This window comes from Eumetopias jubatus, unplaced genomic scaffold (genome assembly GCF_037043125.1).
Source record: "Eumetopias jubatus isolate StellerSeaLion01/CBP00866 unplaced genomic scaffold, mEumJub1_p1.0 scaffold_6, whole genome shotgun sequence".
In the NCBI taxonomy this organism is placed as follows: domain Eukaryota; kingdom Metazoa; phylum Chordata; class Mammalia; order Carnivora; family Otariidae; genus Eumetopias; species Eumetopias jubatus.
In genome coordinates, this window is record NW_028274812.1 from 87,034,921 (window position 1) to 87,052,873 (window position 17,953).

Here is a 17,953-nt window from a genome sequence, read left to right on the forward strand (position 1 = left end):
ATCTCAGAGCTTGTGCTGGAGGGTTGGGGATAACTGGAAGACTTCTCCAGGAACAAAGGAGCTGACAGGCTCCATTTCCCTCCCTTGTCCCACCTAAATATACACCCACCTTCAGGAAACAGCTCCAGCATAATACTCATTACCCAACTTGCTGACAGCACACCACAGCCATGCATTCTCCTCCAGCCAGGCCTTCACTCCAGGTCCCCTCCCATAGCAGAACCACACAAACCTCGCTGACACAAGGCATTCTACCTGCACACTTCTGTAGATGCACCCTGTCCAACCCAGCCTGCCTTGGTCCCCAGCAGCTGCAGGTTCCCTCCCACAAGCATGAAACTTCCTGGCACCACATGCCCCGCACCCACATTCTCCTGCAGCTCAGTGCTGCTGCATCTCTGGCAAGTGCCTGGTCTGAATCAACTTAAGCCCAAGGTGGCCCCAGCCTGGCCCACTATCCACACCGGACCAAAGCCTGCCCACAACAGGTAAGAGAACCATTGCAGATGATGGGACTGAGGCAAAAGTGGTTCAGCCACAACAACAGGGTACACACAACACACATAGGAGATACACCTGAAGCTCCAGATTCTAGTAAACAAAAGACACTGCACTGCAGGGCACTATAGGACCTCTTCTACATAAGGCCACTACTTTTAAAAGGAGAAGTAGTTAACTTTCTAAATACACAGAAATAGACACAGAGAGTTAGACAAAATGAGATAGAGGAATATGTCCCCCAAAAAGCAACAGGACAAAAATCAAAGCAAGAGACTTAAATGAAATGGAGATAAGTAATATGCTTATAGAGAATTTAAAGTAATGGTCAAAAAGATACTCATGAGACTTGAGAAACGAGTGGCAAATCTTAGTGAGATATGCAACAAAGAAATAGAAAACAGAAAAAAGAACCAATTCGTGATGAAGAACTCAGTAAATGAAATAAAAAGGTGGAATAAATAGTAGACTAGAGGAAGCAGAAGAATGGATCAGTGACCTGCAGGATAGAGTAATGGAAAACAATCAGGCTGAAGAGGAAAGAGAAAAAAATTGATAAAAAATGAAAATAGACTTAGGGATTTCAGCAACACCATTAAACATAATAATGTTCACATTATAGGGATTCCAGGAGGAAAAAAGGGAGAGAAAAAGGGAACAGAAAATTTATTTGAAGAAATAATAGCTGAAAACTTCCCATATCTGGGGAAGGAAACAGAAATCTAGGTCCAGGAGGCACAGAGAGCCGCCAACAAAATCAACTTAAGGAAGTCCACACCGAGACACAGTAATTAAAAGGGCAAAAAGTAGTGATTAAGAGAGAATTTTAACAGCTGAAAACTTCCCATATCTGAGGAAGGAAACAGAAATCTAGGTCCAGGAGGCACAGAGAGCCCCCAACAAAATCAACTTAAGGAAGTCCACACCAAGACACAGTAATTAAAAGGGCAAAAAGTAGTGATCAAGAGAGAATTTTAACAGTAGCAAGAGAAAAGAAAAGTTACATACAAGGGAAACACCATGAGGCTATAAGCTGACTTTTCAGCAGAATGTTTGCTGGCCAGAAGGGAATGGAATGAAATAATCAGTGCTGAAAGAAAAAACAAATCAAACAAATAAACAAAAAACAGCAGCCAAGAATACACTATTCAGCATAGGTATGATTCAGAATAGAAGAAGAGATAAAGTCTATTTTGTCTGATATAAGTATTGCTAGTATAGAATACTATTGCTATACTCTCAGACAAACAAAAGCTAAAGGAATTCATGACCATGAAAGCGCCCTACAAGTAATGTTAAAGGGGACTCTGAGTGAAAAGGAAAGACCATAAGCAAGAATAAGAAAAGTAGGAAACAGAAAAGCAGTAAAAATAAGTATATCTATAAAAACCAGTCAAGGATTCACAAAATAAAAGGATGTAAAGATGACATCATTTACCTAAAATGTGGAAGGGAGAGAAGTAAAGAATGGTTCACTTAAGTTCACTTAATTTAACTTAACTTCAGTTCACTTAATAGAGGTTGTTATATGCAGAAGATGTTATATACAAACCTTATGGTAACCACAAATTAAAAACCAGTAATAGATATACAAAAAAGAAAGAGAGAAAGGAACCCAAGTATATCACTGAAGAAAGCCACCAAAGTGTAAAAGAAGAGAGCAAGAGAGGAAAGGAACAGAGGAGAACTAAAACAACAACCATATAAAACAAGTAAGAAAAGGGCAGTAAGTACATATCTGTCAATAATCACTTTGAATGCAAATGGACTAAACACTCCAATCAAAAGACACAGGGTGATGGAATGGATAAAAAAGCAAGACCCATCTATATGCTGCTGATAAGAGACTCATTTCAGACCTAAACACACATGCAGATTGAATATGAAGGAATGGAAAAACATTTTTCATGGAAATGGCAGTGAAAAGAAAGCCAGGTAGCAATACTTATATCAGACAAAATAGACTTTAAAACAAAGACTGTAACAAGAGACAAAGAAGAACACTGTATAATTATAAAGGGAACAATCCAACAAGAAGATATAACAAATTGTAAATATTGTGCACTCATCATGGGAGCATCCAAATATATAAAGCAGCTAAAAACACATAAAGGAAGTAATTGATAGTAACATAATAAAAGTAGAGGACTTTAACACCCTCTTACATCAGTGGGCAGATCATCCAAACAGAAAACTAACAAGTAAACAATGGCTTTGAATCACACATTGGTCTGAACTTTCTAACATATACTCAGAAAATTCCATCCTAAAATAGTAGAATATACATTCTTTCCTACTACACATGAAACATTCTCCAAAAGACATCACATATTAGGCCACAAAACAAATCTCAACAAATTCAAAAAGATTGAAATTGAAGTCATACCATGTATCACAACACCATGAAACTAGAAACTAGAAATAAACCACAAGAAAAATCTGGAAAGAACACAAATACATGGAGGTTAAATAACATGCTACCCAACAATGAAGGGGTCAACCAAGAAACCAAAGAGGAAATAAAAAATAGATGGAGACAAATGAAAATGAAAACAAAATGGTCCAAAGTCTTTGGGATACAGCAAAAGCTGTTCTAAAAGGGACATTTAGAGCAATACAGGTGTACCTCAAGAAGCAAGAAAAATCTCAAATACACAACCTAATCTTACACCTAAGGGAGCTAGAAAAAGAAAAACAAACAGAACCTGATAAGCTCTGAAATAAATGAAATAGAAACTAAAACAACAACAACAACAACAAACCCAATAGAACAGATCGATGAAACCAGGAGCTGGTTCTTGAAAAGATCAACAAAACTGATAAACTTTTAGCCAGACTCACAAAAAAAGGGCAGGAGGAAAGAGAGGACTCAAATGAACAAAAACAGAAATGAAAGAGGAAAAATAAAAAATGACACTACAGAAGTACAAAGGATTATAAAAGAATATTATAAAAATATATGTCAAAACACAGACAAGCTAGAAGAAATAGATAAATTAATAGAATAATATAAACTCCCCAAACTGAATCAGAAAGAAATAGAAAATTTGAACAGACCAATTATCAGCAATGAAATTGGATTAGGAAAAAAAAACAAAAAACAAAACAAAACAAAACCTCCCAACGAACAAAAGTCCAGAACCAGATGACTTCACAGGTGAATGCTACCAAGCATTTAAGGAAGGGTTAATACCTATTCTTCTCAAACTATTCCAAAAAATGGTAAAGGAAGGAAAACTTCCAAATTCACTCTATGAGGCCAGGATTAATCTGATACCAAAACCAAATAAAGACGCTACAAAAAAAGAGAACTACAGGCCAATATCTCTGATGAATATACACACAAAAATCCTCAAGAAAACATTAGCTAACCAAATCCAACAATAAACTGAAAAGAATCAAGTGGGATTTATTCTAGAGATGCATGCATGATTCAATATTCACAAATCAATCAACAGGATACATCACATCAAAAGAGAAAGGATAAAAACCACATGATCATTTCAATGGATGCAGAAAAAGCATCTGACAAAGTATAACATTCAGTCATAATAAAAACCCTCAACAACACAGTTGAAGGGAACATACCTCAACATAATAAAGGCCATATTTGAAAACCCACAGCTAACATCATATTCAATAGTGAAAAATTGAGAGATTTCCCTCTAAGGTCAGGAACAAAACAAGGATGTCCACTCTCACTACTTTTATTTAACATAATACTGGAAGTCTTAGCCACAGCAATCAAACAACACAAAAGAAAAAAAAAAGACATCCAAATTGGTAAGAAAGAAGTAAAACTTTCACTATTTGTAGATGGCATGACATTGTAAATAGAAGACCCTAAAGACTCCACCAAAAAGCTACTAAAAATGATAAATTAATTCAGTGAGGTCATGGGAAATCCATTGAATTTCTATACACTAATAATGTAGTAGTAAAAAGAGAAATTAAGAAAACAATCCTATTTATAATTGCACCCAAAATAAAAAAAAAAAATCTAGAAATAAATTGAACCAAGGAGGTGAAAGACCTGTACTCTGAAAAGCATAAAACACTGATGAAAGAAATTAAAGATGACACAAATGGAAATATATTCCATGCTCATGGATTGGAAGAACAAATATTGTTAAAATACCCATACTATCCAAAGCAATCTACAGATTTAATGCAACCCCTATCAACATACCAACAGCATTTTTTCAGAGACTAGAATGAATAATCCTAAAATTTATATGGAGGCACATAAGAAAGCCAAAGCAATCTTGAAAAAGAAGAACAAAACCAGAGGTATCACAATTCCAGATTTCAAGATATATTAGAAAGCTATAGCAATCAAAACAGTTTGGTACTGACACAAAAACAGACACATATCAATGGAACTGAACAGAGAGCCCAGAAATAAACCCAGGATTATATGGTCAATTATTCTTCGACAAAGGAGGCAAGAATATGCACTGAGGAAAAGACAGCCTCTTCAACAAATGGTGTTCGGAAAACTGGGCAACTACATGCAAAAGAATGAAACTGGGGTATTTTCTTACTTCAAACACAAAAATAAAGTCAAAATGGATGAAAGACCTAAATGTGAGACCTGAAACCATAAGATCTTAGAAAAGACAAAGGCAGTAATTTCTCTGACGTCAGATGTTGCAGCTTTTTTCTAGATAAGTCTCTTGAAACAAGGGAGACAAAAGCAAAAATAAATTATTGGGACTATACCAAAATAAAAAGCTTCTACACAGCATAGGAAACAAATCAACAAAACTAAAATACAACCTAGTGAATGGGAGAAGATATCTGCAAGTAACATATCTGATAAAGGATTAGTACCCAAAATATATAAAGAATTTATACAACTCAACAGCAAAAAAAACAAATAATCAAATTAAAAATGTGGTGAAGACATGAACAGATATTGAAGACATACAGATGGCCAATAGAAAAGATACCAACATCACTCATCATCAGGGAAATGCAAATCAAAACCACAATGAGGTATCACTTCACATCTGTCAGAATGGCTGAAATAAAAAACACAAGCAACAACAAATGTTGGCGAGGATGTGGAGAAAAGGGGCACAGATGCACTGTTGGTGGCAATGGCAATGCAAACAGGGCAGCCACTGTGGAAAACAGTCTGGAGTTTCCTCAAAAATTTTAAAATAGAAATACCCTGGGTGCGTGGCTGGCTGAGTTAGTTGAGCATCTGACTCTTGGTTTCAGCTCAGGTCCTGATCCCAGGGTCCTGAGATTGAGCCCTGTGTTGGGCTCCACACTCAGCATGGAGTCTGCTTGAGATTTTATTTCTCCCTCCCTGTTCCCCTCCCACTTGTTCTCTCTCTCTCTCTCAAAAATAATAATAATAATAAATCTTAAAAAGTAATAAAGTAGAAATAACCTATGATTCAGTAATTGCACTACTGGGTATTTACCCAAAGAATACAAAAACACTAATTTAAAAGGATATATTCATCTTTATGTTTACTGCAACATTATTTTCAATAGCCAAATTATGGAAGCATCCCAAGTGTCCATTGATAGATGAATGGATAAAGATGTGGTATGTTTATACAATGGAATATTACTTGCCATTAGCAACAACATGGATGGATCTAGAGAGTATGATGCTAAATGAAATAAGGCAGTCAGAAATAGACAAATACTATATGATTTTACTCATACATGGAATTTAAGGAACAAAATAAAAAAAATCAGAAAAGAGACAAACTGAAAAACAAACCCTTAGCTATAGAGAAAAAATTGATGGTTATCAGATGGGAGGTAGGCAGGGGATGGCTGAAATAGGTGAAGGGTATTGAGAGTACACTCATCATGATGAGCACTCAGCAATGCACAGAATTGTTGAATCACTATATTGTGCACCTGAAACTAACATAACACTGTACATTAACTATACTGGAATTAAAACAAAAAAAATCCAGTTTTACTTAATAAGCTGAACTTAATAATTTTTGCCTTCCCTCTTAAAACAAACACATCTTTATATAACAGAAAAAGTTTTCATGAAAACATTTTAGCTTAAGAAAATATCTCTAAATTTTAGAAATGTACTATGACATGGCTGGAAGCTAGATTACATTAGCTTTATTTAAAAAATAAACAAACAACAATAAAACAAAACAACCAAAAAAACCTGTCAGCGAAATCTTAAGCAGCACAATGAACAATTAAGATGCAAAGCTTATATTAGTTTGACGGCCAGAGAAATCTGCCACCAATTTTCATATTTCCTTATCTCCCAGTTCAAGAGAAGAACAGCATTTTACAATATGGTATACCAGCAAGGTAAGAAAAGGTAAAGAGATAGCAATGATCCATTATATTTTTACTTGTTTACTAAAAGGTCAATCTTTATCATCCTACTGCTAATTTTGTGATAAAATTAAATTTTAAAAAAGGGTATGAAATAATGAACAACTAACCCACCAGAAATTATTGAAATAGAAAGGTTAATGTATAATTACTGTAATTATCAATTTCCCATTAAGAAATGTGCCAACAAATCCCTTAAAGTATGCAATCAATCTGTACTAATCCAAAAGTTATGAATTTTTTTGAAAAAAAATGTTACAAATTATCTCGACACTTCAGATGATACTTTTCTTTAGCCTCTAAAACCCTGTCTAAAAATATTTTGATAAAATAAACATCTTCAGAGATGTGCACCATTTCCATTATGATATGCGAAAAAACATAACACATTTAGACATTTTATTTCTTCCTATTTTCTTCTTTCATTACTCTCCCCGTCTCCCCTCAATGGCAGCCACTGACCATTGACTAAAGCCCCAAGGACTGGATAGCATAATGAGCTAGCCCTTGCATATCTCTAAAATCTCAATGGACCTTGTTGTGGATTGACATTAATATATTTAACCATGATACAGACATAGCACTGGCCAATCAGAAAGGACACTGACCCTCAGAGTAAAAGGCAGCTGGTTTGCCAAGAAGATAATGTACTACCAAGTTGAACTCCAGTTGTGCTACTGATAACTATTGCAATTTTCTGTTCAGGTCATGTGTTCCATAACTTGATGTTTTTGCACTGGATATTTCACCCTCCTCCCTTACGTTAGCCCATGTTTATACACCACTCAGATTTATTCCTGGTTCTCCTAAATATCTAAACAGAGTTAATGGGTTCATTCCCTGTGCTCTCTTATCTTATACATCACGCTATCACACTGAATTATGTTTGCCTATATGTCTTTCTGAATCTTGAGGGCAGGTTCTGTGCCTTATTCACAGCCTTAGAATATAGTAGAGTGAAAGTTTGTTACAGTGCATTCAGTTATGATGTCCTAACTATACGTTTGTGATGTAATACAGTGGAAAGGGCTTTGGAGCCAGAGCTGCCTAGATTTTTATTTAAATGTTTCAACTTATTATTTATGTCATTGAACCCATCAGAGACTCAGTTTACCATGTCTCCTGTAAGATTTAAAAAATATGCCTATAGGGTTAAAATTTTTTAATCTTTTTTCTTTTCTTTTCTTTTTTTTAACTTCAAATGAACCCAGGCAAGCTTAAGAGAGTGAGCACAAGCTACCGCCTACAAGAAAGCTTGCTTCATCACAGGCTGTGTGCCCTACATGATCTATTTCCTGGAGACTTTCAACACTTTTCCCCTCATTCATTATATAACATTAAGTACATGCCCATCTCAGGGCCCTTGAACTTGCTTTTCCTTTGGCCTGGAAGAGTCTTCCCACAGAGATCCACATGTTTTTGTTTGTTCGTTTGTTTTTTGTCATTTCCTCAGAGAGGTCTTACCTGACTCCCTACAAAAAATGGTATCCTTGTCATTCTCAATCAATTTACCCTTCTTCACTGTGCTCAACCTTACCAACCATTGTGTATCTGTCTCTTGGCTTATATGTTTTCCTGCCTCTTTCATTAGAATATAAGCCTTGTGAAGAAAGATGTCTTTTTTTTTTTTTACTGTTCTATTCCCTGCACCTAGTTCTCAGTATATTGAATAAATGAATTAAATGAATGAACGAATATGTCAATGTCCTTCTAGGTTTATGTTAGATCATAGGATTAAGTTAGGCACACTTGGAAGCTGTCCTAGCTTATCAACATAGAAAACATTGAAAACATTGGTATCGAACAGAATGAAATAAATAAACTTTCTGACTTAAAGAGACAGGACAGCTTCTGGCCTGAAAAGTGTCCTGTACGGTAGACACAGTGTGAGGAAAGCTGCAAAGAGAAATGAAATTAATGGGGTCTACCTAAAAAAAAAAAGTCATAAAACAGTCTTCAGTTTTGTGCTGGCAGTGCAAACCACAGCTGTGATACTCAGAGCTGCAGAGCATTTGAATGTTCTCCATTAGGAATAGAATGCAAGCAACAGTTGCCAAGGTAAACATCATCCAACTACTTCAGATCAGCTCTATTATTTTGGCAACCCCTACCTCTGTCTGTGAGGGATTTTACTTGCACAGATCTAACGCGTCCTTCCCCTCAAACAAAAAACATGACACTGACTTAAATCTTGAGGAATAAAACATTTAGACATGTATTCTATCTGCAATAAAAATAGTACAGAAGGCAGTGGATGGCTTAACTAATCAGAGCTAGGAAAGGCAGTCTTTCATGTCTGGTTCAGCATCAAATGCGGCCCAAGTTGGTAGTAAATTAACTTCATTGCCATCTGACAGCTGCTTAGCAGGCTTCTGTGAAATGAGTTGTTCTCAGTCCAGCCCTTTGCAGACAGGTGCCCCATCACACTACCAGCTCTCACAATTGGCACTAATTAGTATCCTTCCTGGCACTGTCTGTGGAAAACACCCAGAACAAATACCTTGTAATATTTGCACACATGAATGTAGACTGTTGGCAGTATTTATAAAGAGTGTTCTGTTGAGACAGATTGCCATCCAGAACATATTTAGTTGAAAAACAATTCCAGGTTCTTGATCTTCCTTCCACAACACAAGTGGACTGTGGAAGTTTCTCTCAGTACCTAAAGCCTACCCTTTTGCTTTCTATTTCAAGAATGACCAATCCATGTTTAACTCCTGGACTATTTTTTCTCTTTTCTGGATGAAGAAGTAGAGTTCAGATTGGGCTTGCTCACCTTACCTGTTCTCTATTTCAAACTGTCCTTTACTTGCACTACACCTCCCTTCTTTTGTTTTTATCTCTACGATTTTATTATTGAACGCTATGGTTATCTCTATGATCTCGAATCCCATCCAATCCTACTCAATCTTTCCCTCTCACAAAAATACAGCCTGACATAGTATATCTTATTTAAATACTGCTCCTTTCCTTTCAACTATTGTCTTCTTTCTGCTTCTTTTCAAAATCAGAAGTATGAAATCTAATTTGAAACCCACAATTCTTTATGTTGCAAATTAAACTCAACAATTATCTATTAAGCATTGTCCCTGGGAATCTTACTAGTATATTAAGCTTAAAGAACAGCTGGAGTCACAAAACCTGGATTTAAATTGTGGTTCTTCTATTTATTACATAGGTCACGGGACAAATTATCATTTCCCTAGGATTATCTGATTTGTCTGTGAAAAGAAACAAATGTCATTATATGGTTGTTATGAAGGATTAATACAAAGATGAGAATAAAAGTAGATACTCGGTGACTGTTAGCCCTTCTTATCTTCCCATCTTCAATTTCTAAGTCCTCTGAATACTAGCTATGTACTGTTTCTCACATCTGTGCTTTTTACCTACAGGCAAGAGATGCATGCTGGTCCAGGTTTTCAGTACCTCATCATAGTCGTTACAGTAGTCTCCCAACAGGTATCACTGAGTGTCCCATGCTAAACTATCCTACTTTTTCAACTCTGAACATGTCATTTGTCTGCTCAAAAAACAAACAAAAGTAACTGCCCAGAAAAATCCATCCATTTTTATATTAAGTCAGATATACTCTCCATTGTTTGATTTACAAATCCATCCAAATACAACCCTAACCTACATTTCTAGTATTTCATCTCCCTTTATCTCATTGTATCCACCCCAACCCTATTCGCCCATTATTTCTATTCAGTTAGTGATTATTTCAGTCTTACTCTTCCATCTTTATTGCTACTTAGGAATTTAATCCACTTTGCTTTTGAATTCCTCAAATTAATGTTTACTATTATTATTGTTATTATTGATTTTTTTAAACTAGTAATACTTTTTTCATTTTACATTTTTAAATTTTATTGTTATGTTAATCACCATACATTACATCATTAGTTTTTGATGTAGTGTTCCATGATTCATTGTTTGTGTATAACATCCGGTGCTCCACGCAGAACGTGCCCTCCTTAATACCCATCGCCACGCTAACCCATCCCCCCACCCCCTCCCCTCTAGATCCCTCAGTTTGTTTCTCAGAGTCCATAGTCTCTCATGGTTCGTCTCCCCCTCTGATTTCCCCTCTTCATTTTTCCCTTCCTGCTATCTTCTTTTTTTTTTTTAAAACATATAATGTATTATTTGTTTCAGAGATACAGGTCTGTGATTCAACAGTCGTACACAATTCACAGCTAAACTAGGAATAATTTTTAACCAGTCTATTCACAATTGCTTCTTAACCACGGCTTCTTAAATTATCTTCTTTGAGAGTGTACTTTCCTTTTTCCTAATCTATAAGTGATTATTTTGGTAGGGTTCTGTGAATGCTAACTTTTTCAATCTTAGTCTTACTTTTTTTTTTTTTAGAGTTATACTCACTTTCAATTGATCTTTTAGATAAGCATGCTTTTATCTCCCCCGTAGCATTTTCATAATAGTTTAGTGCCCTATTTGTTGCAAGTGCAAAGGCTGTTATTTAAATAGCTAATCTTTTGTAAATTACCACCCCCCCTTCTTTTATGTTGTTGTTGCTGTAGCTTCAAATTCTTTTCTTTTTGTCTTTAGTATAATGCAGATTACATTTATTTGGATTTGCTTTTATTCAGTTGGTAATTTTTCAATCTCAGTATCTTATCAGTCTTCAACTTTATAAAAAAATTTGGCAGAGAATGCTGCCTCTCCCACAATTCGTTGTGGTCTCTTTTTGGAATATATTTCTATTAGAGACACACTAAACTTTCTCATTCTATTCTTTATCTTCTAAGTTCTCTTTTTTATTTTTCATTTCTTGATCTGTTCTGGCTTCTGAGTGATCTTTTTCTAGGCTTAAATTCCAGATTACTAATTTTTTCTTCAATTGTATCTAATTGGCTCTTTGGTCTCTTCATTAATTTTAATGACATTTTCCATTTATAGAGGTTCCATTTAATCTTTTTCATATTCTTCCATTTTTAACTGTTCTTTCTGTTCTTTTTTAATCTCTTAAATTAGTTTAAACAAATGTTATCATTTCTTTCATATTTTCTATTATTTTTATTTCTTGCATTGCTAATGATCCTGATCTGCTGATTCTCCCTAATGATATTTGTCATTATTGTCAACTCATATTCAGTGAGATGCATTTATTGTTTGGGAGGCCAAGCTGCCGGTTTGTGAAAGAGTTGCGACAAACTAGTTTAGAGTGTGTTTCTCTTAGGGTGGGGCCCTGAGGCAAGTCAATGATGCTGGATCATCTCATGCTACTTTTCATATTAATTCCTTCTGTTTATGGCTCAGACTAGGAGTTTCAGTTTTTGAAAAGTTATCTGTTTCCTCTTACTTCCAAAACCTGGTATAAACTACATATTTCTTAGACACATCCTAGACTTACAGTTTTTCTAGTCCATAAGGCCAGAGCAGTCAAAATAGTACCAACTCACCGCTGGGGGCTAGGTATATCATCACTGCTTGTTGGGAGGGGGTCTTGTCAGTATCTCCAAGAGGGCTTTATAATCTTAGCATCCAGCACCTAGGACTCACATATAATCTGAAACTCTCATAGGGCTGAATCATCAACTCTCCCCTACAGCTCGAGTTAGCCTTTTTTTTTCCTCTAAATTTCTGGTATCTAAAGATCTCCCTATCTTTCTTTGGAGCCCAGCTGCAATGCAGTATTTGAAAATATATTCTTGTTGTAGTTTACACAAAAAGTGAGTATGATCTGGGAAGTGTTAGCTTGGTCTGCCCCACTGTTCAACTATTGCTGCATGTTCCTAACACCAACCAGACTGAACTACTCTCCATTTCCCAAAGAAAGTCCATGGATCCTGCCTTTGCTCCCTGATTTAGGCTCTTCTGAAACTTTAAATGTTCCCTCCAAATCCATTTGTTAAATTGTTATCTTTCCTTTCTCTTTCCTGAATTCTTTTCACATAACTCCAATCATGACATGATCTCTGCTTTCAAACCTCATAGAAGTAATCTTGCTCTATCTTACATTATTATAGTGTTTGTGCTCTTATCTTATCTATTGTACTAGACCATAAACTCTTAAAGGGCTTGCAGTTTCTTAATCATCTATGTGTCCCCTGTAATATCTAGCTCATTGTCTGCACACAAAGGTATCTGCTCAAAGGGCTTGCTAAATTAAACTGAAACTACAGAAGGATTTTCCCTTCTGTAACTATCGACCTCGCTAGTTGACAAGGTAAAAACATAGCAGTCCATGATGATTCAAAACAAGGAAATACATAATAATGGGGCATTTTTACATTCCCTGACACAATTGCCTTTTAAAAGATATCCAATTAATATAAATAGGCAGATGATTTCAGAAATTTTAAACATCTACAGTTATATTTATATAACTGCTACTTTTTAAAACAGAATAACGACAATTACAAAAATGATAAAGTACTTACTGAGAGCATATTACGTGGCAAGCATGGGACAAAATGTTTTACATGAGTTACCTCATTTGAGTTTTATTTTTTTTAAGATTTTATTTATTTATTTGAGATAGAGAATGAGCTAGAGAGAGAGAACATGAGAGGGGGGAGGTTCAGAGGGAGAAGCAGACTCCCTGCTGAGCAGGAAGCCCGATGCGGGACCCAATCCCGGGACTCCAGGATCATGACCTGAGCCAAAGGCAGTCACTTAACCAACTGAGCCACCCAGGTGCCCTACCTCATTTGAGTTTTAAAACAACTGTTGGAGGTGCCATAATTATTCACATTTTATAGATAAAGAGTATCGACTTAGCATGGTGTACTGCATTCCCCAGGATTGTTTAACTCTTGAATTGTACCAAGATTTAAACTCAAGTAGTGGATTTCAGAGTTCCTGCTCTTAACCACTACATGCTTAACTTTGCTAGAAACTGTCAAAATGCTTAACTATTTAAAAATCATTCTCAATCATGTTTGTTTCAAGAAGACACTAAATCTTTTTTCATACAAAAAAAGAATATGAGAAGGAAGAGACTCAAAGCAACTTGCTAGGCTGTTGAGGTACTGCCAGTTATTTGAGTAATAGTCATTATTTTGGCATGTAATGTGTAAATGTTCCTAAAGCCATTTACCAATACCTAGAAAAGACTTTTTAAAAAGATTTTATTTATTTGAGGGAGAGAGAGAGCACGAGCAGTGGGGAGAGGGAGAAGCAGGCTTCCCACTGAGCAGGGAGCCCAACTTGGGGCTTGATCCCAGGACCCTGAGATCATGACCTGAGCTGAAGGCAGATGCTTAACTGACTGAGCCACCCAGGTGCCCCTATAAGAGACTTTGTAAGTAGTTTATTCAAGTGGAGGGAAAAATTCCCCATGGCTATAACAAGGATTCTATTTCCCTGGGGCTGTATTTTCTAATTTTTTTAATTTAGTCACTGAAGTACTTCAGGTTTATAATTTTAGTATGTCCTTTAAAAATTATAATTATCAGTAATTCAGTCTGCTCACACTGCAGCACTCTGTGAGCATCTTTGCTCCAAAGGGCAAGTCTTAAAAGTTTCTGTGTCATTCACATTTAATACTGTTGACAATTATTGACAGTGAAAGGAAAAAAAAATTGAAGTCTAAAAATAGTTGCTTTTTATAGTTCTGGATTAAGCCTCCTTGTTCTTTATATAGACAGATATGGTGGGGGTCATGGTTTAAAGAGTATGTGTGTTTCTGAAATAACCTCATTCTTTTCACTTTATGCCTCCTACTGCCAGCCACAGTTGTCTCTATTGTGTGAATCCTAAAAAAAAGTTTATCGTAGTCATTTAGTGCATATGACACACTTTAAACATCATATATTTATATATTATTTTCAGCATCAACTCCTACAGTCCATCTGTAAGGTAAATTAAAGGTTCTCACAGCTCTAAGTGGCTTCAATTAAAAGATAATTATACAAGAAACTTCATAAAACAATAATCTAAATATACATCTTTGCTTCAGTTCATAACTCTCATTTTTCTAAGACCAAAGTCATTCATTAGATGATGGTATTAAATTATTTACAGATCTATCTGGTATCTCCAGCAAAAAGAGATCATCCTGTATGGAAAAGAAAGCATACCCTTTGTTTCACTATACTAATGGTTCTTAATTTTCCCTACATCTGATACAAAAAGCTTGTGTTCATCTTAGAGTTGTCCTAGGGTTCGGAGTTCAAATTTGAAAGACGATTCTTGTCTGGAGACAATTTGATGTGGAGAGATTTAGTCCAGAATCCTCCTGCATAAATTATGTATGTGTTGCACAAAACCCAGTATAAATAACCCTTGACCAAGGGATATTTGGTATCCCAGCTTCTTGCCCCAGGAATTCCTGAAGTGAGAGATAGGATGCCATAAATTTGAGGATTCCAATTTATTGTTACAAGAATAAACTGAGTCATGAAGAAAACTGATGAAGAAAAGTGAGTTAGGTATACACTATGCATATCTTCCTGTAAAACCTGTAAATTTCCAAAGTAAGAATGAGAATATAGTCAATTTACCTAACAGGAAACACACACACACACACACACACACACACACACACACACATGAATTAGCTTAAATTTCAGAGTGGCTGGAATTAGTCAAAAGTAAAATTCCTGAGCAAGGGACATAGGTAGATTAGATTTCTTAACACCAAATCAGTCTAGAAGCTCTTAATATTCTGACCTAGGAGAATTAGAGCATGTTCTATGAATTCAAAGCAGTATAGCAGTCAAAGAGTGGGACCCAAATTTTCAGGAACCACCTCAGTGGGAAATGGAGCATTAAGTAACCCAATATTTTTCTATGTTTTTTTTTCAATTATATTTCCATTACTTAAATTCCCTAGTTCTTGTGATATTTTATCAGTCAGAGTGGGATAGGTTATGCTGTGATAATAAACAACTGTAAAATATCAGTGCCTAAAAACAACAAAAATTCATTTCTCATTCACACTACATACGCAACTCAGGTCATCAGGAAGGTTCTGTTCATCATAGTCTTTCAGGGGTTTGGGGTGATGGAGGTTGAAAGATTTTGCACTGGTAACAGTATTCTCAGGCCTGACATGACAAAGACCACTTCCTTACACAACCAGTTGGCCAGTTCTAGAGTCACATGCGTATATCTAACTTCAAGGAGTGAAGTAACACAATCCTCCCATGTTCCCAGAAGAGGAAAACTAGGTATCAGCTAACACAAGTGTGTCTTGTGGTATGGAACTGGCTAGCAATCATTTAATTTCTTCACATTCATCAATCAAAACTTTATCTTCTTTACATTTTAATTTTTTTTACATTGTTTACCACTTTACTTCTTTGCATTCCTCTGCCAAAACTTCAGCCTTAGATCAAATCTACCAATGTGCTTCTTCTTTTTTTTTAATGTTTTTTTTTGTTTTATTATTATGTTATGTTAATCACCATACATTATATCATTAACTTTTGATGTAGTGTTCCATGACTCATTGTTTGCATATAGCACCCAGTGCTCCATGCAGTACATGCCCTCTTTAATACCCATCACCAGTACCACTGTGCTTCTTTTTTTTTTTTAAAGATTTTATTTATTTATTTGTCAGAGAGAGAGAGACAGAAAGAGCACAAGCAGGGGGAGCGGCAGGCAGAGGGAGAAACGGGCTCCCCGCTGAGCAGGGAGCCCGATGTGGGACTCGATCCCAGGACCCTGGGATCATGACCTGAACCAAAGGCAGACGCTTAACCCAACTGAGCCACCCAGGTGTCCCCCACTGTGATTCTTAAACTTTAATGTACATATGAGTCACAGAGGGAGATTTTCAGGGTTTCAGATTCTACATTTCTAACAAGTTCCCAGGTGCTGCTTGCTGATACTTTTACATTTTAGCCCCACCAAATGCCTTCTCTGCACCTGCATCTAAGCAGCTTAACTGTGCTGGAGAAAAATCACAACTAAACTGACTAGCTGCACTCTAAGTTCTTTATTTCAAACCTCAGTAAAATACAACATTTGGCAACTCCTAAGTACACCTGCCTCAAACTATTCTTTATTGTCCTGCCTTCCTCATTTCAGAAAATGACATTACCATCAGCCAAATGTGCTCACTCAACCTTAATGAAGAATAACATCACCTCTCATCTGGATTACTGCAGCAGGCTTGACACGTTCCAGTCCTGCTACCCTATAGTCTGTTCTCCATAGAACACCATATGACCCTCTTTAATTATAATGAATCACATCACTCTTTACCATTAATGGCTTCCCACTGCATTTAGAATAAAATTCAAACTCTTAGCAAAGGTCTTTAACACATAGAATTTTTTCCCTACCTAGTTCTCCAACTTCATCTCATAACATTCTCCTCTTGCTCACTACCTCTGGCCACTAGATCATCTTTCACTTCCTTAAAGACTTCAAAGTTTTTCCAAATGCTATTCCCTCAAATGGAATCTTTCTTATTCTCTGACATACTCATTCTCTTCACTCTTTGAATGTCTAGATCCATCTCATTTTTCAGGTCACAGCTTTAAATGTCATTTCCTCATAGAGACCTCTCTGACTTTCTTATCTAAAGCAGTCCCTAAACTTTATTTTCTATGTTGGTACTTTGTTAATTTCCTTCAACATAACACAATGTGTAATTATATATCTTTTCTTGTGTACTGTATTTGTATTTGTGTGAGTTACATTCAAATTCTATCTTTAGGTCCCTGCACTCTATTGGACATAAAGGTCAGTAGATAACTTGCAGAATAAGTTAATGGGTAGTTGAATGGATAGGTGAATGATTGAATAATAGAGTATACTTCCTTTTGTATTTTTTTCCTTTGAAATTAGCCTAATTCTCTATTAAGTATATTTTATTAAATCATCCTATGAATAAGTTTCAAGTCAGTGAATTTCAATTGCTAAAACTAACCCTAACATTTTGTCTCCAAGTCACACTAAATCTGTAATCTGGGAGAATCCTAAAATTCTCTTGTGTTTTTATAGATATAATCAATAATATATTGTCAGTTTAAAATCAGGAAGTAAAGTATAACCTGAAAAGCATTTCATTATATATCTATATAGTGGACTCCCTCAAATTTCTCTAGGAAACACTATTATATGTATTTAAGAGTTTTTTCTTTTTTTATAGTACAATTGAAATTTATTGGTTTAATTCCTTTAAGGCTGATGCTTT

The 17,953-nt window shown here is 35.8% G+C and overlaps 1 protein-coding gene across 2 annotated transcripts in view; it reads right to left on the reverse strand.

The window, feature by feature from the left end:
• The window catches only part of ADGRB3 (adhesion G protein-coupled receptor B3), a 723,536-nt gene that overhangs the window by 371,766 nt on the left and 333,817 nt on the right, over nucleotides 1-17,953 (reverse strand). The window lies entirely within an intron of this gene.